General features: G+C 40.4%; 11 non-coding genes across 11 annotated transcripts; all 11 read right to left on the bottom strand.

The window, feature by feature from the left end:
- Positions 1-550: 550 nt before the first annotated feature.
- On the bottom strand, positions 551-623 carry trnak-uuu (transfer RNA lysine (anticodon UUU)). The gene has a single exon. It is a non-coding gene; the product is annotated as a tRNA-Lys (tRNA).
- Positions 624-2,451: 1,828 nt separating this feature from the next.
- On the bottom strand, positions 2,452-2,524 carry trnak-uuu (transfer RNA lysine (anticodon UUU)). The gene has a single exon. It is a non-coding gene; the product is annotated as a tRNA-Lys (tRNA).
- Positions 2,525-4,362: 1,838 nt separating this feature from the next.
- Positions 4,363-4,435, bottom strand: trnak-uuu (transfer RNA lysine (anticodon UUU)). Its single transcript has one exon. It is a non-coding gene; the product is annotated as a tRNA-Lys (tRNA).
- Positions 4,436-6,273: 1,838 nt separating this feature from the next.
- trnak-uuu (transfer RNA lysine (anticodon UUU)) lies at positions 6,274-6,346 on the bottom strand. The gene has a single exon. It is a non-coding gene; the product is annotated as a tRNA-Lys (tRNA).
- Positions 6,347-8,176: 1,830 nt separating this feature from the next.
- trnak-uuu (transfer RNA lysine (anticodon UUU)) lies at positions 8,177-8,249 on the bottom strand. Its single transcript has one exon. It is a non-coding gene; the product is annotated as a tRNA-Lys (tRNA).
- A 1,830-nt stretch (positions 8,250-10,079) lies between these two features.
- trnak-uuu (transfer RNA lysine (anticodon UUU)) lies at positions 10,080-10,152 on the bottom strand. The gene has a single exon. It is a non-coding gene; the product is annotated as a tRNA-Lys (tRNA).
- Positions 10,153-11,980: 1,828 nt separating this feature from the next.
- On the bottom strand, positions 11,981-12,053 carry trnak-uuu (transfer RNA lysine (anticodon UUU)). The gene has a single exon. It is a non-coding gene; the product is annotated as a tRNA-Lys (tRNA).
- A 1,828-nt stretch (positions 12,054-13,881) lies between these two features.
- Positions 13,882-13,954, bottom strand: trnak-uuu (transfer RNA lysine (anticodon UUU)). The gene has a single exon. It is a non-coding gene; the product is annotated as a tRNA-Lys (tRNA).
- Positions 13,955-15,782: 1,828 nt separating this feature from the next.
- trnak-uuu (transfer RNA lysine (anticodon UUU)) lies at positions 15,783-15,855 on the bottom strand. Its single transcript has one exon. It is a non-coding gene; the product is annotated as a tRNA-Lys (tRNA).
- A 1,828-nt stretch (positions 15,856-17,683) lies between these two features.
- Positions 17,684-17,756, bottom strand: trnak-uuu (transfer RNA lysine (anticodon UUU)). The gene has a single exon. It is a non-coding gene; the product is annotated as a tRNA-Lys (tRNA).
- A 1,828-nt stretch (positions 17,757-19,584) lies between these two features.
- Positions 19,585-19,657, bottom strand: trnak-uuu (transfer RNA lysine (anticodon UUU)). Its single transcript has one exon. It is a non-coding gene; the product is annotated as a tRNA-Lys (tRNA).
- Positions 19,658-21,430: the final 1,773 nt, after the last annotated feature.

Here is a 21,430-nt window from a genome sequence, read left to right as displayed (position 1 = left end):
TTCTTCCCTCATGCATTAGATAACAGTTGGCACACATCCGCAAGTGTAAATGATCAACTTTCATTCACGCATCTCAAGGTCACAGTTGGTAGTGTCTACGAAAGGAATCAAAGGGAAAAGTTTGAGCAAGTACATCCTCCACTGACAAGCTCCTGTTCTATAAATGAAAAAGGATTCTTTGACTTGAACAAGTCTGCTCCTTCTCTCAGCCAATACTGAAATTGCTCAACGCAGTACGTTACACCATGTGTAATGAAATTGCTATGAGAACAATCTCAGGAATTAATTCAAAAAGGTTAGGCTCAGAAGTGTCGATTTTATAAAGTAAGAAAGCTTTTGATGTTTAATTATTGCCAAGAAGCGTAGCTAGCCTTACCTGGGATAATAGCCAAGTTGCAACGTCACAGCTGGGGGAATGGATAGAAATGTGAAAGGTCACTTTAATCAGCAATGTTTAAGGAAGTATGGTCCTGTTTCTGGACTTACTTTGATCTAGAGGTATTTCCAGAAACTTCTCACGCACACTTGTGTGGCAAAGTAACAATATCATCGCCTGAACAGGGACTTGAGCCCTGGACCCTCAGATTAAAAGTCTGATGCTCTACCGACTGAGCTACCCAGGCCACAGCCAATGTTTCCAACCTATGGAAGGATAGAATCTGGACACGACATATAAGTCTCAAGCTTTGATATGCTATTTGTGTGTCAATCTTCTCAAGACACATAAAGGCCCACATGGTATGGTTTGGTCATCCTCCCCAATCCAGTACATCTTAACTGACATGACATATTAAGAGCTTTCCAATAGCAAAATAGATGAATGGGGAATGCTATAATGTCTGTCAGCTAAGTTTTTGGCAGTGTAGTGTCATAGCATGCTGAGCATCATGTGAGATCCAGTCAGTTTGCATATAATGAATGCTCTTTCTCTCCTCTTAAAACTCTTTAGCTCTGATGGCAATATCAAATTACAAAGGCCCACTTCATATGGTCATCCACTGGTGGTCAGGACAAGTGGGAGATGCTAAAACATTTATAAAACATCACATTGGCTGCAGTCTGTTGTGTTACATTTGAAATCCAGCCATGGATATATTAAACATATATATATATGAATGTGTGTGTGAGTCTTCGCCTGAATACAGACTCTCTGCCTGAGAAAGAATTGCCTCGAAGATTTTTTTTTCGAAAACTAATTCCCTCATGCATTAGCTAACAGATAGCTGACATACACAAGTGTGAATGCTCAACTTTCAAAAGGTTTGAGCAAGTACATCCACTACTGACATGCTTATATTGCTTAAATGCAAATGGATCTGTGACTTGAACAAGTCTGTTCTTTCTCTCAGCCAATATAGAAACTGCCCAACACACTACAAGTACACAAGGTGTAATGAATCACAAAGGCCCACAGGTCCAAACACCAACATATTGGCAAGAAACATGGCCAGTTGTGAATGTTTCAATTTTTACGTTCATTGGACACAAACAAGAAACAACGCATTGTACGAGTTGGAGATGTTCAGCTACCAAAAGATTTCTCTTTTGATGTCATATGGATGCATTCTGGACTTTGTGTACATAAAGGGAGAACGAACATAAATGGTTAGAATAGCATTCTAACATTCTAAGAGGATCGATTTTTGCTCTCAAGCTGCGATGGTGGTTTTGTCATGCTGTCTAAGAGAAGAGGCTGTGGTCAGGGTGGAGTGAGTCTTTGATAACCAAGATTGGTGGTGTTTTGGCCCTCGAATAGGACATGGCATTACACAGTGTAAGGTATTTCTCAGTGAACTGCAGAGAATGAAGGCGAGGGCAAGGACTTAAACACACGCACATGTCCTAGACTGAATACAGACACTTTGCCTGAAAAACAATTGCCTGGAAGGGTGTTCCAAAATTTCTTCCCTCATGCATTAGATAACAGTTGGCACACATCCGCAAGTGTAAATGATCAACTTTCATTCACGCATCTCAAGGTCACAGTTGGTAGTGTCTACGAAAGGAATCAAAGGGAAAAGTTTGAGCAAGTACATCCTCCACTGACAAGCTCCTGTTCTATAAATGAAAAAGGATTCTTTGACTTGAACAAGCCTGCTCCTTCTCTCAGCCAATACTGAAATTGCTCAACGCAGTACGTTACACCATGTGTAATGAAATTGCTATGAGAACAATCTCAGGAATTAATTCAAAAAGGTTAGGCTCAGAAGTGTCGATTTTATAAAGTAAGAAAGCTTTTGATGTTTAATTATTGCCAAGAAGCGTAGCTAGCCTTACCTGGGATAATAGCCAAGTTGCATGGTCACAGCTGGGGGAATGGATAGAAATGTGAAATGTGACTTTAATCAGCAATGTTTAAGGAAGTAGGGTCCTTTTTCTGGAATTACTTTGATCTACAGGTATTTCCAGCAACTTCTGACACACACTTTAGTGGCAAAGTAACAATATCAACGCCTGAACAGGGACTTGAACCCTGGACCCTCAGATTAAAAGTCTGATGCTCTACCGACTGAGCTACCCAGGCCACAGATAATGTTTCCAACCTATGGAAGGATAGAATCTGGACACGACATATAAGTCTCAAGCTTTGATATGCTATCTGTGTGTCAATCTTCTCAAGACACATAAAGGCCCACATGGTATGGTTTGGTCATCCTCCCCAATCCAGTACATCTTAACTGACATGACATATTAAGAGCTTTCCAATAGCAAAATAGATGAATGGGGAATGCTATAATGTCTGTCAGCTAAGTTTTTGGCAGTGTAGTGTCATAGCATGCTGAGCATCATGTGAGATCCAGTCAGTTTGCATATAATGAATGCTCTTTCTCTCCTCTTAAAACTCTTTAGCTCTGATGGCAATATCAAATTACAAAGGCCCACTTCATATGGTCATCCACTGGTGGTCAGGACAAGTGGGAGATGCTAAAACATTTATAAAACATCACATTGGCTGCAGTCTGTTGTGTTACATTTGAAATCCAGCCATGGATATATTAAACATATATATATATATATATATATGAATGTGTGTGTGAGTCTTCGCCTGAATACAGACTCTCTGCCTGAAAAAGAATTGCCTCGAAGATTTTTTTTTCGAAAACTAATTCCCCCATGCATTAGCTAACAGATAGCTGACATACACAAGTGTGAATGCTCAACTTTCAAAAGGTGTGAGCAAGTACATCCACTACTGACATGCTTATATTTCTTAAATGCAAATGAATCTGTGACTTGAACAAGTCTGTTCCTTCTCTCAGCCAATATAGAAACTGCCCACCACACTACAAGTACACAAGGTGTAATGAATCACAAAGGCCCACAGGTCCAAACACCAACATATTGGCAAGAAACATGGCCAGTTGTGAATGTTTCAATTTTTACGTTCATTGGACACAAAGAAGAAACAACGCATTGTACGAGTTGGAGATGTTCAGCTACCAAAAGATTTCTCTTTTGATGTCATATGGATGCATTCTGGACTTTGTGTACATAAAGGGAGAACGAACATAAATGGTTAGAATAGCATTCTAACATTCTAAGAGGCTCGATTTTTGCTCTCAAGCTGCGATGGTGGTTTTGTCATGCTGTCTAAGAGAAGAGGCTGTGGTCAGGGTGGAGTGAGTCTTTGATAACCAAGATTGGTGGTGTTTTGGCCCTCGAATAGGACATGGCATTACACAGTGTAAGGTATTTCTCAGTGAACTGCAGAGAATGAAGGCGAGGGCAAGGACTTAAACACACGCACATGTCCTAGACTGAATACAGACACTTTGCCTGAAAAACAATTGCCTGGAAGGGTGTTCCAAAATTTCTTCCCTCATGCATTAGATAACAGTTGGCACACATCCGCAAGTGTAAATGATTAACTTACATTCACGCATCTCAAGGTCACAGTTGGTAGTGTCTACGAAAGGAATCAAAGGGAAAAGTTTGAGCAAGTACATCCTCCACTGACAAGCTCCTGTTCTATAAATGAAAAAGGATTCTTTGACTTGAACAAGTCTGCTCCTTCTCTCAGCCAATACTGAAATTGCTCAACGCAGTACGTTACACCATGTGTAATGAAATTGCTATGAGAACAATCTCAGGAATTAATTCAAAAAGGTTAGGCTCAGAAGTGTTGATTTTATAAAGTAAGAAAGCTTTTGATGTTTAATTATAGCCAAGAAGCGTAGCTAGCCTTACCTGGGATAATAGCCAAGTTGCAACGTCACAGCTGGGGGAATGGATAGAAATGTGAAAGGTCACTTTAATCAGCAATGTTTAAGGAAGTAGGGTCCTGTTTCTGGACATACTTTGATCTAGAGGTATTTCCAGAAACTTCTCACGCACACTTGTGTGGCAAAGTAACAATATCATCGCCTGAACAGGGACTTGAACCCTGGACCCCCAGATTAAAAGTCTGATGCTCTACCGACTGAGCTACCCAGGCCACAGCCAATGTTTCCTACCTATGGAAGGATAGAATCTGGACACGACATATAAGTCTCAAGCTTTGATATGCTATTTGTGTGTCAATCTTCTCAAGACACATAAAGGCCCACATGGTATGGTTTGGTCATCCTCCCCAATCCAGTACATCTTAACTGACATGACATATTAAGAGCTTTCCAATAGCAAAATAGATGAATGGGGAATGCTATAATGTCTGTCAGCTAAGTTTTTGGCAGTGTAGTGTCATAGCATGCTGAGCATCATGTGAGATCCAGTCAGTTTGCATATAATGAATGCTCTTTCTCTCCTCTTAAAACTCTTTAGCTCTGATGGCAATATCAAATTACAAAGGCCCACTTCATATGGTCATCCACTGGTGGTCAGGACAAGTGGGAGATGCTAAAACATTTATAAAACATCACATTGGCTGCAGTCTGTTGTGTTACATTTGAAATCCAGCCATGGATATATTAAACATATATATATATATATATATATGAATGTGTGTGTGAGTCTTCGCCTGAATACAGACTCTCTGCCTGAAAAAGAATTGCCTCGAAGATTTTTTTTTCGAAAACTAATTCCCCCATGCATTAGCTAACAGATAGCTGACATACACAAGTGTGAATGCTCAACTTTCAAAAGGTGTGAGCAAGTACATCCACTACTGACATGCTTATATTGCTTAAATGCAAATGAATCTGTGACTTGAACAAGTCTGTTCCTTCTCTCAGCCAATATAGAAACTGCCCACCACACTACAAGTACACAAGGTGTAATGAATCACAAAGGCCCACAGGTCCAAACACCAACATATTGGCAAGAAACATGGCCAGTTGTGAATGTTTCAATTTTTACGTTCATTGGACACAAAGAAGAAACAACGCATTGTACGAGTTGGAGATGTTCAGCTACCAAAAGATTTCTCTTTTGATGTCATATGGATGCATTCTGAACTTTGTGTACATAAAGGGAGAACGAACATAAATGGTTAGAAAAGCATTCTAACATTCTAAGAGGCTCGATTTTTGCTCTCAAGCTGCGATGGTGGTTTTGTCATGCTGTCTAAGAGAAGAGGCTGTGGTCAGGGTGGAGTGAGTCTTTGATAACCAAGATTGGTGGTGTTTTGGCCCTCGAATAGGACATGGCATTACACAGTGTAAGGTATTTCTCAGTGAACTGCAGAGAATGAAGGCGAGGGCAAGGACTTAAACACACGCACATGTCCTAGACTGAATACAGACACTTTGCCTGAAGAACAATTGCCTGGAAGGGTGTTCCAAAATTTCTTCCCTCATGCATTAGATAACAGTTGGCACACATCCGCAAGTGTAAATGATCAACTTTCATTCACGCATCTCAAGGTCACAGTTGGTAGTGTCTACGAAAGGAATCAAAGGGAAAAGTTTGAGCAAGTACATCCTCCACTGACAAGCTCCTGTTCTATAAATGAAAAAGGATTCTTTGACTTGAACAAGTCTGCTCCTTCTCTCAGCCAATACTGAAATTGCTCAACGCAGTACGTTACACCATGTGTAATGAAATTGCTATGAGAACAATCTCAGGAATTAATTCAAAAAGGTTAGGCTCAGAAGTGTTGATTTTATAAAGTAAGAAAGCTTTTGATGTTTAATTATAGCCAAGAAGCGTAGCTAGCCTTACCTGGGATAATAGCCAAGTTGCAACGTCACAGCTGGGGGAATGGATAGAAATGTGAAAGGTCACTTTAATCAGCAATGTTTAAGGAAGTATGGTCCTGTTTCTGGACTTACTTTGATCTAGAGGTATTTCCAGAAACTTCTCACGCACACTTGTGTGGCAAAGTAACAATATCATCGCCTGAACAGGGACTTGAACCCTGGACCCTCAGATTAAAAGTCTGATGCTCTACCGACTGAGCTACCCAGGCCACAGCCAATGTTTCCTACCTATGGAAGGATAGAATCTGGACACGACATTTAAGTCTGAAGCTTTGATATGCTATTTGTGTGTCAATCTTCTCAAGACACATAAAGGCCCACATGGTATGGTTTGGTCATCCTCCCCAATCCAGTACATCTTAACTGACATGACATGTTAAGAGCTTTCCAATAGTAAAATAGGTGAATGGGGAATGCTATAATGTCTGTCAGCTAAGTTTTTGGTAGTGTAGTGTCATAGCATGCTGAGCATCATGTGAGATCCAGTCAGTTTGCATATAATGAATGCTCTTTCTCTCCTCTTAAAACTCCTTAGCTCTGATGGCAATATCAAATTACAAAGGCCCACTTCATATGGTCATCCACTGGTGGTCAGGACAAGTGGGAGATGCTAAAACATTTATAAAACATCACATTGGCTGCAGTCTGTTGTGTTACATTTGAAATCCAGCCATGGATATATTAAACATATATATATATATGAATGTGTGTGTGAGTCTTCGCCTGAATACAGACTCTCTGCCTGAAAAAGAATTGCCTCGAAGATTTTTTTTTCGAAAACTAATTCCCCCATGCATTAGCTAACAGATAGCTGACATACACAAGTGTGAATGCTCAACTTTCAAAAGGTGTGAGCAAGTACATCCACTACTGACATGCTTATATTGCTTAAATGCAAATGGATCTGTGACTTGAACAAGTCTGTTCCTTCTCTCAGCCAATATAGAAACTGCCCACCACACTACAAGTACACAAGGTGTAATGAATCACAAAGGCCCACAGGTCCAAACACCAACATATTGGCAAGAAACATGGCCAGTTGTGAATGTTTCAATTTTTACGTTCATTGGACACAAAGAAGAAACAACGCATTGTACGAGTTGGAGATGTTCAGCTACCAAAAGATTTCTCTTTTGATGTCATATGGATGCATTCTGAACTTTGTGTACATAAAGGGAGAACGAACATAAATGGTTAGAATAGCATTCTTACATTCTAAGAGGCTCGATTTTTGCTCTCAAGCTGCGATGGTGGTTTTGTCATGCTGTCTAAGAGAAGAGGCTGTGGTCAGGGTGGAGTGAGTCTTTGATAACCAAGATTGGTGGTGTTTTGGCCCTCGAATAGGACATGGCATTACACAGTGTAAGGTATTTCTCAGTGAACTGCAGAGAATGAAGGCGAGGGCAAGGACTTAAACACACGCACATGTCCTAGACTGAATACAGACACTTTGCCTGAAAAACAATTGCCTGGAAGGGTGTTCCAAAATTTCTTCCCTCATGCATTAGATAACAGTTGGCACACATCCGCAAGTGTAAATGATCAACTTTCATTCACGCATCTCAAGGTCACAGTTGGTAGTGTCTACGAAAGGAATCAAAGGGAAAAGTTTGAGCAAGTACATCCTCCACTGACAAGCTCCTGTTCTATAAATGAAAAAGGATTCTTTGACTTGAACAAGTCTGCTCCTTCTCTCAGCCAATACTGAAATTGCTCAACGCAGTACGTTACACCATGTGTAATGAAATTGCTATGAGAACAATCTCAGGAATTAATTCAAAAAGGTTAGGCTCAGAAGTGTTGATTTTATAAAGTAAGAAAGCTTTTGATGTTTAATTATAGCCAAGAAGCGTAGCTAGCCTTACCTGGGATAATAGCCAAGTTGCAACGTCACAGCTGGGGGAATGGATAGAAATGTGAAAGGTCACTTTAATCAGCAATGTTTAAGGAAGTATGGTCCTGTTTCTGGACTTACTTTGATCTAGAGGTATTTCCAGAAACTTCTCACGCACACTTGTGTGGCAAAGTAACAATATCATCGCCTGAACAGGGACTTGAACCCTGGACCCTCAGATTAAAAGTCTGATGCTCTACCGACTGAGCTACCCAGGCCACAGCCAATGTTTCCTACCTATGGAAGGATAGAATCTGGACACGACATTTAAGTCTGAAGCTTTGATATGCTATTTGTGTGTCAATCTTCTCAAGACACATAAAGGCCCACATGGTATGGTTTGGTCATCCTCCCCAATCCAGTACATCTTAACTGACATGACATGTTAAGAGCTTTCCAATAGTAAAATAGGTGAATGGGGAATGCTATAATGTCTGTCAGCTAAGTTTTTGGTAGTGTAGTGTCATAGCATGCTGAGCATCATGTGAGATCCAGTCAGTTTGCATATAATGAATGCTCTTTCTCTCCTCTTAAAACTCCTTAGCTCTGATGGCAATATCAAATTACAAAGGCCCACTTCATATGGTCATCCACTGGTGGTCAGGACAAGTGGGAGATGCTAAAACATTTATAAAACATCACATTGGCTGCAGTCTGTTGTGTTACATTTGAAATCCAGCCATGGATATATTAAACATATATATATATATGAATGTGTGTGTGAGTCTTCGCCTGAATACAGACTCTCTGCCTGAAAAAGAATTGCCTCGAAGATTTTTTTTTCGAAAACTAATTCCCCCATGCATTAGCTAACAGATAGCTGACATACACAAGTGTGAATGCTCAACTTTCAAAAGGTGTGAGCAAGTACATCCACTACTGACATGCTTATATTGCTTAAATGCAAATGGATCTGTGACTTGAACAAGTCTGTTCCTTCTCTCAGCCAATATAGAAACTGCCCACCACACTACAAGTACACAAGGTGTAATGAATCACAAAGGCCCACAGGTCCAAACACCAACATATTGGCAAGAAACATGGCCAGTTGTGAATGTTTCAATTTTTACGTTCATTGGACACAAAGAAGAAACAACGCATTGTACGAGTTGGAGATGTTCAGCTACCAAAAGATTTCTCTTTTGATGTCATATGGATGCATTCTGAACTTTGTGTACATAAAGGGAGAACGAACATAAATGGTTAGAATAGCATTCTTACATTCTAAGAGGCTCGATTTTTGCTCTCAAGCTGCGATGGTGGTTTTGTCATGCTGTCTAAGAGAAGAGGCTGTGGTCAGGGTGGAGTGAGTCTTTGATAACCAAGATTGGTGGTGTTTTGGCCCTCGAATAGGACATGGCATTACACAGTGTAAGGTATTTCTCAGTGAACTGCAGAGAATGAAGGCGAGGGCAAGGACTTAAACACACGCACATGTCCTAGACTGAATACAGACACTTTGCCTGAAAAACAATTGCCTGGAAGGGTGTTCCAAAATTTCTTCCCTCATGCATTAGATAACAGTTGGCACACATCCGCAAGTGTAAATGATCAACTTTCATTCACGCATCTCAAGGTCACAGTTGGTAGTGTCTACGAAAGGAATCAAAGGGAAAAGTTTGAGCAAGTACATCCTCCACTGACAAGCTCCTGTTCTATAAATGAAAAAGGATTCTTTGACTTGAACAAGTCTGCTCCTTCTCTCAGCCAATACTGAAATTGCTCAACGCAGTACGTTACACCATGTGTAATGAAATTGCTATGAGAACAATCTCAGGAATTAATTCAAAAAGGTTAGGCTCAGAAGTGTTGATTTTATAAAGTAAGAAAGCTTTTGATGTTTAATTATAGCCAAGAAGCGTAGCTAGCCTTACCTGGGATAATAGCCAAGTTGCAACGTCACAGCTGGGGGAATGGATAGAAATGTGAAAGGTCACTTTAATCAGCAATGTTTAAGGAAGTATGGTCCTGTTTCTGGACTTACTTTGATCTAGAGGTATTTCCAGAAACTTCTCACGCACACTTGTGTGGCAAAGTAACAATATCATCGCCTGAACAGGGACTTGAACCCTGGACCCTCAGATTAAAAGTCTGATGCTCTACCGACTGAGCTACCCAGGCCACAGCCAATGTTTCCTACCTATGGAAGGATAGAATCTGGACACGACATTTAAGTCTGAAGCTTTGATATGCTATTTGTGTGTCAATCTTCTCAAGACACATAAAGGCCCACATGGTATGGTTTGGTCATCCTCCCCAATCCAGTACATCTTAACTGACATGACATGTTAAGAGCTTTCCAATAGTAAAATAGGTGAATGGGGAATGCTATAATGTCTGTCAGCTAAGTTTTTGGTAGTGTAGTGTCATAGCATGCTGAGCATCATGTGAGATCCAGTCAGTTTGCATATAATGAATGCTCTTTCTCTCCTCTTAAAACTCCTTAGCTCTGATGGCAATATCAAATTACAAAGGCCCACTTCATATGGTCATCCACTGGTGGTCAGGACAAGTGGGAGATGCTAAAACATTTATAAAACATCACATTGGCTGCAGTCTGTTGTGTTACATTTGAAATCCAGCCATGGATATATTAAACATATATATATATGAATGTGTGTGTGAGTCTTCGCCTGAATACAGACTCTCTGCCTGAAAAAGAATTGCCTCGAAGATTTTTTTTTCGAAAACTAATTCCCCCATGCATTAGCTAACAGATAGCTAACATACACAAGTGTGAATGCTCAACTTTCAAAAGGTGTGAGCAAGTACATCCACTACTGACATGCTTATATTGCTTAAATGCAAATGGATCTGTGACTTGAACAAGTCTGTTCCTTCTCTCAGCCAATATAGAAACTGCCCACCACACTACAAGTACACAAGGTGTAATGAATCACAAAGGCCCACAGGTCCAAACACCAACATATTGGCAAGAAACATGGCCAGTTGTGAATGTTTCAATTTTTACGTTCATTGGACACAAAGAAGAAACAACGCATTGTACGAGTTGGAGATGTTCAGCTACCAAAAGATTTCTCTTTTGATGTCATATGGATGCATTCTGGACTTTGTGTACATAAAGGGAGAACGAACATAAATGGTTAGAATAGCATTCTAACATTCTAAGAGGCTCGATTTTTGCTCTCAAGCTGCGATGGTGGTTTTGTCATTCTGTCTAAGAGAAGAGGCTGTGGTCAGGGTGGAGTGAGTCTTTGATAACCAAGATTGGTGGTGTTTTGGCCCTCGAATAGGACATGGCATTACACAGTGTAAGGTATTTCTCAGTGAACTGCAGAGAATGAAGGCGAGGGCAAGGACTTAAACACACGCACATGTCCTAGACTGAATACAGACACTTTGCCTGAAAAACAATTGCCTGGAAGGGTGTTCCAAAATTTCTTCCCTCATGCATTAGATAACAGTTGGCACACATCCGCAAGTGTAAATGATCAACTTTCATTCACGCATCTCAAGGTCACAGTTGGTAGTGTCTACGAAAGGAATCAAAGGGAAAAGTTTGAGCAAGTACATCCTCCACTGACAAGCTCCTGTTCTATAAATGAAAAAGGATTCTTTGACTTGAACAAGTCTGCTCCTTCTCTCAGCCAATACTGAAATTGCTCAACGCAGTACGTTACACCATGTGTAATGAAATTGCTATGAGAACAATCTCAGGAATTAATTCAAAAAGGTTAGGCTCAGAAGTGTTGATTTTATAAAGTAAGAAAGCTTTTGATGTTTAATTATAGCCAAGAAGCGTAGCTAGCCTTACCTGGGATAATAGCCAAGTTGCAATGTCACAGCTGGGGGAATGGATAGAAATGTGAAAGGTCACTTTAATCAGCAATGTTTAAGGAAGTACGGTCCTGTTTCTGGACTTACTTTGATCTAGAGGTATTTCCAGAAACTTCTCACGCACACTTGTGTGGCAAAGTAACAATATCATCACCTGAACAGGGACTTGAACCCTGGACCCTCAGATTAAAAGTCTGATGCTCTACCGACTGAGCTACCCAGGCCACAGCCAATGTTTCCTACCTATGGAAGGATAGAATCTGGACACGACATATAAGTCTCAAGCTTTGATATGCTATTTGTGTGTCAATCTTCTCAAAACACATAAAGGCCCACATGGTATGGTTTGGTCATCCTCCCCAATCCAGTACATCTTAACTGACATGACATGTTAAGAGCTTTCCAATAGTAAAATAGGTGAATGGGGAATGCTATAATGTCTGTCAGCTAAGTTTTTGGCAGTGTAGTGTCATAGCATGCTGAGCATCATGTGAGATCCAGTCAGTTTGCATATAATGAATGCTCTTTCTCTCCTCTTAAAACTCCTTAGCTCTGATGGCAATATCAGATTACAAAGGCCCACTTCATATGGTCATCCACTGGTGGTCAGGACAAGTGGGAGATGCTAAAACATTTATAAAACATCACATTGGCTGCAGTCTGTTGTGTTACATTTGAAATCCAGCCATGGATATATTAAACATATATATATATGAATGTGTGTGTGAGTCTTCGCCTGAATACAGACTCTCTGCCTGAAAAAGAATTGCCTCGAAGATTTTTTTTTCGAAAACTAATTCCCCCATGCATTAGCTAACAGATAGCTAACATACACAAGTGTGAATGCTCAACTTTCAAAAGGTGTGAGCAAGTACATCCACTACTGACATGCTTATATTGCTTAAATGCAAATGGATCTGTGACTTGAACAAGTCTGTTCCTTCTCTCAGCCAATATAGAAACTGCCCACCACACTACAAGTACACAAGGTGTAATGAATCACAAAGGCCCACAGGTCCAAACACCAACATATTGGCAAGAAACATGGCCAGTTGTGAATGTTTCAATTTTTACGTTCATTGGACACAAAGAAGAAACAACGCATTGTACGAGTTGGAGATGTTCAGCTACCAAAAGATTTCTCTTTTGATGTCATATGGATGCATTCTGGACTTTGTGTACATAAAGGGAGAACGAACATAAATGGTTAGAATAGCATTCTAACATTCTAAGAGGCTCGATTTTTGCTCTCAAGCTGCGATGGTGGTTTTGTCATTCTGTCTAAGAGAAGAGGCTGTGGTCAGGGTGGAGTGAGTCTTTGATAACCAAGATTGGTGGTGTTTTGGCCCTCGAATAGGACATGGCATTACACAGTGTAAGGTATTTCTCAGTGAACTGCAGAGAATGAAGGCGAGGGCAAGGACTTAAACACACGCACATGTCCTAGACTGAATACAGACACTTTGCCTGAAAAACAATTGCCTGGAAGGGTGTTCCAAAATTTCTTCCCTCATGCATTAGATAACAGTTGGCACACATCCGCAAGTGTAAATGATCAACTTTCATTCACGCATCTCAAGGTCACAGTTGGTAGTGTCTACGAAAGGAATCAAAGGGAAAAGTTTGAGCAAGTACATCCTCCACTGACAAGCTCCTGTTCTATAAATGAAAAAGGATTCTTTGACTTGAACAAGTCTGCTCCTTCTCTCAGCCAATACTGAAATTGCTCAACGCAGTACGTTACACCATGTGTAATGAAATTGCTATGAGAACAATCTCAGGAATTAATTCAAAAAGGTTAGGCTCAGAAGTGTTGATTTTATAAAGTAAGAAAGCTTTTGATGTTTAATTATAGCCAAGAAGCGTAGCTAGCCTTACCTGGGATAATAGCCAAGTTGCAATGTCACAGCTGGGGGAATGGATAGAAATGTGAAAGGTCACTTTAATCAGCAATGTTTAAGGAAGTATGGTCCTGTTTCTGGACTTACTTTGATCTAGAGGTATTTCCAGAAACTTCTCACGCACACTTGTGTGGCAAAGTAACAATATCATCACCTGAACAGGGACTTGAACCCTGGACCCTCAGATTAAAAGTCTGATGCTCTACCGACTGAGCTACCCAGGCCACAGCCAATGTTTCCTACCTATGGAAGGATAGAATCTGGACACGACATATAAGTCTCAAGCTTTGATATGCTATTTGTGTGTCAATCTTCTCAAAACACATAAAGGCCCACATGGTATGGTTTGGTCATCCTCCCCAATCCAGTACATCTTAACTGACATGACATGTTAAGAGCTTTCCAATAGTAAAATAGGTGAATGGGGAATGCTATAATGTCTGTCAGCTAAGTTTTTGGCAGTGTAGTGTCATAGCATGCTGAGCATCATGTGAGATCCAGTCAGTTTGCATATAATGAATGCTCTTTCTCTCCTCTTAAAACTCCTTAGCTCTGATGGCAATATCAGATTACAAAGGCCCACTTCATATGGTCATCCACTGGTGGTCAGGACAAGTGGGAGATGCTAAAACATTTATAAAACATCACATTGGCTGCAGTCTGTTGTGTTACATTTGAAATCCAGCCATGGATATATTAAACATATATATATATGAATGTGTGTGTGAGTCTTCGCCTGAATACAGACTCTCTGCCTGAAAAAGAATTGCCTCGAAGATTTTTTTTTCGAAAACTAATTCCCCCATGCATTAGCTAACAGATAGCTGACATACACAAGTGTGAATGCTCAACTTTCAAAAGGTGTGAGCAAGTACATCCACTACTGACATGCTTATATTGCTTAAATGCAAATGAATCTGTGACTTGAACAAGTCTGTTCCTTCTCTCAGCCAATATAGAAACTGCCCACCACACTACAAGTACACAAGGTGTAATGAATCACAAAGGCCCACAGGTCCAAACACCAACATATTGGCAAGAAACATGGCCAGTTGTGAATGTTTCAATTTTTACGTTCATTGGACACAAAGAAGAAACAACGCATTGTACGAGTTGGAGATGTTCAGCTACCAAAAGATTTCTCTTTTGATGTCATATGGATGCATTCTGGACTTTGTGTACATAAAGGGAGAACGAACATAAATGGTTAGAATAGCATTCTAACATTCTAAGAGGCTCGATTTTTGCTCTCAAGCTGCGATGGTGGTTTTGTCATGCTGTCTAAGAGAAGAGGCTGTGGTCAGGGTGGAGTGAGTCTTTGATAACCAAGATTGGTGGTGTTTTGGCCCTCGAATAGGACATGGCATTACACAGTGTAAGGTATTTCTCAGTGAACTGCAGAGAATGAAGGCGAGGGCAAGGACTTAAACACACGCACATGTCCTAGACTGAATACAGACACTTTGCCTGAAGAACAATTGCCTGGAAGGGTGTTCCAAAATTTCTTCCCTCATGCATTAGATAACAGTTGGCACACATCCGCAAGTGTAAATGATCAACTTTCATTCACGCATCTCAAGGTCACAGTTGGTAGTGTCTACGAAAGGAATCAAAGGGAAAAGTTTGAGCAAGTACATCCTCCACTGACAAGCTCCTGTTCTATAAATGAAAAAGGATTCTTTGACTTGAACAAGTCTGCTCCTTCTCTCAGCCAATACTGAAATTGCTCAACGCAGTACGTTACACCATGTGTAATGAAATTGCTATGAGAACAATCTCAGGAATTAATTCAAAAAGGTTAGGCTCAGAAGTGTTGATTTTATAAAGTAAGAAAGCTTTTGATGTTTAATTATAGCCAAGAAGCGTAGCTAGCCTTACCTGGGATAATAGCCAAGTTGCAATGTCACAGCTGGGGGAATGGATAGAAATGTGAAAGGTAACTTTAATCAGCAATGTTTAAGGAAGTATGGTCCTGTTTCTGGACTTACTTTGATCTAGAGGTATTTCCAGAAACTTCTCACGCACACTTGTGTGGCAAAGTAACAATATCATCGCCTGAACAGGGACTTGAACCCTGGACCCTCAGATTAAAAGTCTGATGCTCTACCGACTGAGCTACCCAGGCCACAGCCAATGTTTCCTACCTATGGAAGGATAGAATCTGGACACGACATATAAGTCTCAAGCTTTGATATGCTATTTGTGTGTCAATCTTCTCAAGACACATAAAGGCCCACATGGTATGGTTTGGTCATCCTCCCCAATCCAGTACATCTTAACTGACATGACATGTTAAGAGCTTTCCAATAGTAAAATAGGTGAATGGGGAATGCTATAATGTCTGTCAGCTAAGTTTTTGGCAGTGTAGTGTCATAGCATGCTGAGCATCATGTGAGATCCAGTCAGTTTGCATATAATGAATGCTCTTTCTCTCCTCTTAAAACTCCTTAGCTCTGATGGCAATATCAGATTACAAAGGCCCACTTCATATGGTCATCCACTGGTGGTCAGGACAAGTGGGAGATGCTAAAACATTTATAAAACATCACATTGGCTGCAGTCTGTTGTGTTACATTTGAAATCCAGCCATGGATATATTAAACATATATATATATGAATGTGTGTGTGAGTCTTCACCTGAATACAGACTCTCTGCCTGAAAAAGAATTGCCTCGAAGATTTTTTTTTCGAAAACTAATTCCCCCATGCATTAGCTAACAGATAGCTGACATACACAAGTGTGAATGCTCAACTTTCAAAAGGTGTGAGCAAGTACATCCACTACTGACATGCTTATATTGCTTAAATGCAAATGGATCTGTGACTTGAACAAGTCTGTTCCTTCTCTCAGCCAATATAGAAACTGCCCACCACACTACAAGTACACAAGGTGTAATGAATCACAAAGGCCCACAGGTCCAAACACCAACATATTGGCAAGAAACATGGCCAGTTGTGAATGTTTCAATTTTTACGTTCATTGGACACAAAGAAGAAACAACGCATTGTACGAGTTGGAGATGTTCAGCTACCAAAAGATTTCTCTTTTGATGTCATATGGATGCATTCTGGACTTTGTGTACATAAAGGGAGAACGAACATAAATGGTTAGAATAGCATTCTAACATTCTAAGAGGCTCGATTTTTGCTCTCAAGCTGCGATGGTGGTTTTGTCATGCTGTCTAAGAGAAGAGGCTGTGGTCAGGGTGGAGTGAGTCTTTGATAACCAAGATTGGTGGTGTTTTGGCCCTCGAATAGGACATGGCATTACACAGTGTAAGGTATTTCTCAGTGAACTGCAGAGAATGAAGGCGAGGGCAAGGACTTAAACACACGCACATGTCCTAGACTGAATACAGACACTTTGCCTGAAGAACAATTGCCTGGAAGGGTGTTCCAAAATTTCTTCCCTCATGCATTAGATAACAGTTGGCACACATCCGCAAGTGTAAATGATCAACTTTCATTCACGCATCTCAAGGTCACAGTTGGTAGTGTCTACGAAAGGAATCAAAGGGAAAAGTTTGAGCAAGTACATCCTCCACTGACAAGCTCCTGTTCTATAAATGAAAAAGGATTCTTTGACTTGAACAAGTCTGCTCCTTCTCTCAGCCAATACTGAAATTGCTCAACGCAGTACGTTACACCATGTGTAATGAAATTGCTATGAGAACAATCTCAGGAATTAATTCAAAAAGGTTAGGCTCAGAAGTGTTGATTTTATAAAGTAAGAAAGCTTTTGATGTTTAATTATAGCCAAGAAGCGTAGCTAGCCTTACCTGGGATAATAGCCAAGTTGCAATGTCACAGCTGGGGGAATGGATAGAAATGTGAAAGGTAACTTTAATCAGCAATGTTTAAGGAAGTATGGTCCTGTTTCTGGACTTACTTTGATCTAGAGGTATTTCCAGAAACTTCTCACGCACACTTGTGTGGCAAAGTAACAATATCATTGCCTGAACAGGGACTTGAACCCTGGACCCTCAGATTAAAAGTCTGATGCTCTACCGACTGAGCTACCCAGGCCACAGCCAATGTTTCCTACCTATGGAAGGATAGAATCTGGACACGACATATAAGTCTCAAGCTTTGATATGCTATTTGTGTGTCAATCTTCTCAAGACACATAAAGGCCCACATGGTATGGTTTGGTCATCCTCCCCAATCCAGTACATCTTAACTGACATGACATGTTAAGAGCTTTCCAATAGTAAAATAGGTGAATGGGGAATGCTATAATGTCTGTCAGCTAAGTTTTTGGCAGTGTAGTGTCATAGCATGCTGAGCATCATGTGAGATCCAGTCAGTTTGCATATAATGAATGCTCTTTCTCTCCTCTTAAAACTCCTTAGCTCTGATGGCAATATCAGATTACAAAGGCCCACTTCATATGGTCATCCACTGGTGGTCAGGACAAGTGGGAGATGCTAAAACATTTATAAAACATCACATTGGCTGCAGTCTGTTGTGTTACATTTGAAATCCAGCCATGGATATATTAAACATATATATATATGAATGTGTGTGTGAGTCTTCACCTGAATACAGACTCTCTGCCTGAAAAAGAATTGCCTCGAAGATTTTTTTTTCGAAAACTAATTCCCCCATGCATTAGCTAACAGATAGCTGACATACACAAGTGTGAATGCTCAACTTTCAAAAGGTGTGAGCAAGTACATCCACTACTGACATGCTTATATTGCTTAAATGCAAATGGATCTGTGACTTGAACAAGTCTGTTCCTTCTCTCAGCCAATATAGAAACTGCCCACCACACTACAAGTACACAAGGTGTAATGAATCACAAAGGCCCACAGGTCCAAACACCAACATATTGGCAAGAAACATGGCCAGTTGTGAATGTTTCAATTTTTACGTTCATTGGACACAAAGAAGAAACAACGCATTGTAGGAGTTGGAGATGTTCAGCTACCAAAAGATTTCTCTTTTGATGTCATATGGATGCATTCTGGACTTTGTGTACATAAAGGGAGAACGAACATAAATGGTTAGAATAGCATTCTAACATTCTAAGAGGCTCGATTTTTGCTCTCAAGCTGCGATGGTGGTTTTGTCATGCTGTCTAAGAGAAGAGGCTGTGGTCAGGGTGGAGTGAGTCTTTGATAACCAAGATTGGTGGTGTTTTGGCCCTCGAATAGGACATGGCATTACACAGTGTAAGGTATTTCTCAGTGAACTGCAGAGAATGAAGGCGAGGGCAAGGACTTAAACACACGCACATGTCCTAGACTGAATACAGACACTTTGCCTGAAAAACAATTGCCTGGAAGGGTGTTCCAAAATTTCTTCCCTCATGCATTAGATAACAGTTGGCACACATCCGCAAGTGTAAATGATCAACTTTCATTCACGCATCTCAAGGTCACAGTTGGTAGTGTCTACGAAAGGAATCAAAGGGAAAAGTTTGAGCAAGTACATCCTCCACTGACAAGCTCCTGTTCTATAAATGAAAAAGGATTCTTTGACTTGAACAAGTCTGCTCCTTCTCTCAGCCAATACTGAAATTGCTCAACGCAGTACGTTACACCATGTGTAATGAAATTGCTATGAGAACAATCTCAGGAATTAATTCAAAAAGGTTAGGCTCAGAAGTGTTGATTTTATAAAGTAAGAAAGCTTTTGATGTTTAATTATAGCCAAGAAGCGTAGCTAGCCTTACCTGGGATAATAGCCAAGTTGCAATGTCACAGCTGGGGGAATGGATAGAAATGTGAAAGGTAACTTTAATCAGCAATGTTTAAGGAAGTATGGTCCTGTTTCTGGACTTACTTTGATCTAGAGGTATTTCCAGAAACTTCTCACGCACACTTGTGTGGCAAAGTAACAATATCATCGCCTGAACAGGGACTTGAACCCTGGACCCTCAGATTAAAAGTCTGATGCTCTACCGACTGAGCTACCCAGGCCACAGCCAATGTTTCCTACCTATGGAAGGATAGAATCTGGACACGACATATAAGTCTCAAGCTTTGATATGCTATTTGTGTGTCAATCTTCTCAAGACACATAAAGGCCCACATGGTATGGTTTGGTCATCCTCCCCAATCCAGTACATCTTAACTGACATGACATGTTAAGAGCTTTCCAATAGTAAAATAGGTGAATGGGGAATGCTATAATGTCTGTCAGCTAAGTTTTTGGCAGTGTAGTGTCATAGCATGCTGAGCATCATGTGAGATCCAGTCAGTTTGCATATAATGAATGCTCTTTCTCTCCTCTTAAAACTCCTTAGCTCTGATGGCAATATCAGATTACAAAGGCCCACTTCATATGGTCATCCACTGGTGGTCAGGACAAGTGGGAGATGCTAAAACATTTATAAAACATCACATTGGCTGCAGTCTGTTGTGTTACATTTGAAATCCAGCCATGGATATATTAAACATATATATATATGAATGTGTGTGTGAGTCTTCGCCTGAATACAGACTCTCTGCCTGAAAAAGAATTGCCTCGAAGATTTTTTTTTCGAAAACTAATTCCCCCATGCATTAGCTAACAGATAGCTGACATACACAAGTGTGAATGCTCAACTTTCAAAAGGTGTGAGCAAGTACATCCACTACTGACATGCTTATATTGCTTAAATGCAAATGAATCTGTGACTTGAACAAGTCTGTTCCTTCTCTCAGCCAATATAGAAACTGCCCACCACACTACAAGTACACAAGGTGTAATGAATCACAAAGGCCCACAGGTCCAAACACCAACATATTGGCAAGAAACATGGCCAGTTGTGAATGTTTCAATTTTTACGTTCATTGGACACAAAGAAGAAACAACGCATTGTACGAGTTGGAGATGTTCAGCTACCAAAAGATTTCTCTTTTGATGTCATATGGATGCATTCTGGACTTTGTGTACATAAAGGGAGAACGAACATAAATGGTTAGAATAGCATTCTAACATTCTAAGAGGCTCGATTTTTGCTCTCAAGCTGCGATGGTGGTTTTGTCATGCTGTCTAAGAGAAGAGGCTGTGGTCAGGGTGGAGTGAGTCTTTGATAACCAAGATTGGTGGTGTTTTGGCCCTCGAATAGGACATGGCATTACACAGTGTAAGGTATTTCTCAGTGAACTGCAGAGAATGAAGGCGAGGGCAAGGACTTAAACACACGCACATGTCCTAGACTGAATACAGACACTTTGCCTGAAAAACAATTGCCTGGAAGGGTGTTCCAAAATTTCTTCCCTCATGCATTAGATAACAGTTGGCACACATCCGCAAGTGTAAATGATCAACTTTCATTCACGCATCTCAAGGTCACAGTTGGTAGTGTCTACGAAAGGAATCAAAGGGAAAAGTTTGAGCAAGTACATCCTCCACTGACAAGCTCCTGTTCTATAAATGAAAAAGGATTCTTTGACTTGAACAAGTCTGCTCCTTCTCTCAGCCAATACTGAAATTGCTCAACGCAGTACGTTACACCATGTGTAATGAAATTGCTATGAGAACAATCTCAGGAATTAATTCAAAAAGGTTAGGCTCAGAAGTGTTGATTTTATAAAGTAAGAAAGCTTTTGATGTTTAATTATAGCCAAGAAGCGTAGCTAGCCTTACCTGGGATAATAGCCAAGTTGCAATGTCACAGCTGGGGGAATGGATAGAAATGTGAAAGGTAACTTTAATCAGCAATGTTTAAGGAAGTATGGTCCTGTTTCTGGACTTACTTTGATCTA

Source organism: Electrophorus electricus, chromosome 5, assembly GCF_041902795.1.
Source record: "Electrophorus electricus isolate QZ-2024a chromosome 5, ASM4190279v1, whole genome shotgun sequence".
Lineage (NCBI taxonomy): Eukaryota > Metazoa > Chordata > Actinopteri > Gymnotiformes > Gymnotidae > Electrophorus > Electrophorus electricus.
Note: the sequence above shows the minus strand (reverse complement) of the source record. Positions and strands in the feature narration are given on the sequence as shown.